Source organism: Cyprinodon variegatus, unplaced genomic scaffold (assembly GCF_000732505.1).
Source record: "Cyprinodon variegatus isolate N-32 unplaced genomic scaffold, C_variegatus-1.0 Scaffold160, whole genome shotgun sequence".
NCBI classification, from domain to species: Eukaryota; Metazoa; Chordata; class Actinopteri; order Cyprinodontiformes; family Cyprinodontidae; genus Cyprinodon; species Cyprinodon variegatus.
In genome coordinates, this window is record NW_015150613.1 from 343300 (window position 1) to 345227 (window position 1928).

Genomic DNA, 1928 nt, shown 5'->3' on the forward strand with positions numbered 1-1928 from the left:
GTTCTTAAGAATGACCAGCTGCTTTAATGTTTTCCAGTCAGGTTTCCTTGCCAACCACAATACTGAGACTGTCTGATTAAGGTGTTCACTGACATCCGTATAAACTCAGGCTCTGGAAGAATCGCAGTTTTGGTACCATTGGTCCTCAGTTGAGAGTTTGAAACTGTTGATCACTCCAAACTGTTGGGAAAACTGGGTTGGCCTTTCTGGTTTAAATCCTACCTGAAGGACAGCAACTTCTATGTGTCTGTAAGGAACTTTAAATCAGAGATAATAAGAATCAAACGAAGGTTTCTCAAGACTCCATTCTGGGGCCTCTCCTATTCAATATCTACATGCTCCCCCTGCCTCAGATTATAGCAAAAAGCCAGATCAGTTACCATAACTATGCAGACGACACAAAGCTTTACATCACAATGTCACCAGATGACTATGAACCAATCAGAGCGTTCCTAGATGCTTAAAACAGATCAAAATGTGGATCCACCATCATTTTCTCCAAGTGAATGAAAACAAGAATGAGGAATTTATTTTCAGACCAAAGGAGGAAAGATTCAAAGATACGGTAGCTTACAGATTACGCTACCCAAGCTAGAAACCACTGACTGTTAAGCCATAATCTAACTTTTGCTCTTACTACCAGCTTGTAGGCCTACACCTCCAGTTCAGTCTAGTAGTTTGATAAACCTTTTAAGTTTTTCTCTGCGTCTGGTTGTTGGGTTCTTTGTATGACTTGTTACGAAAAGTGTAAACCTTTTTGTAATGAAGAGATGACAGTAGGCAGGTTTTAACGTTCAAAACCGTTCTTATATGGTCAAATTTGAGATGATGGTACGAACATTAAAGTTGAAAGCACTACTTATTTCCCTAATTAATCTTTTTCCTGCCATCACCTAGCTGTTCCCACAGTCACTGGTAGTGATGTGAAATCAATACTCTGATATCTCTGCAGCTTCGCTGCACCGATACATCCCTACTGATCTTTATTAATCCATCTTATTAATGTAGAACAGATCATAAGGCATGTAGCGCACTGCTGTCTCCAGGGGATATCAATTATGGATATTGGTATGTATAAGTACACGGCTGTATATCCAGCCTCCTCTTCCTGGCTTCAGCAGAGTGCAGAATAAATTTAAATATATATAATATAGCAAAATACAGAATGAGAAGCAAAACATGAGAAGGTGAAAAAAAGGCCAACTGTGGAAAATCCGAGTGGATCTGAAAATCTAAAAGACAAAATGATGGAGTAAAAGAGAATATATAATAGGTTTTAGATGGAAAACACAACAAATAAAAGATTATAAGCAGATAAATACTTTAGAGGTTTTACCTGACAGCAACGCTTCTCTTGACGGGCAGGTTTTACATAAATAAGTCTCGACTTCGTGGTTTGACGGTTAGAAGATTAAACGGTGTGTTTTGTTTTTTCACCACCGTAAATCAATATTTGAAAGTTAAAAAGAACTTTTATCTGGATTTTCTGAAACTTGTTAAAACCTCTGGGGTGGGAGTGGTGGTGGGGGGGCTCAGGAATTGGTTCAGTTTTCTTTAGTTTCTACATCTTTTCAAAGAGTTCCAATTATTTATATGCCATTTACGCTTATGACAGAGAAGAGCTAAAGCACAGTTTATCAGTGATGTTTTGACTATAAGTCATGATCCTGGTTATCAGAAAGGTGTGTTTGGTTTTTTTTGTTGCTTTTTGAAAATGATGAGGTTCTGTTGGTGTCTTTAGTGAGCTTGGACTGGTGCTGCTGCTGGAGTATCACACAGATCATGAGGTGTTTGGAAATATACAGCTGTCTGAGGCCATGGTTCCTAACATTCGGCAGACTTCATTTAGAGTAAAGGTTTTTTTCTGCCTCAACCAGAGGAGTTCATGTATCTTGGCATCATTTTTAGTAAGTAAAGCATCGAGCATA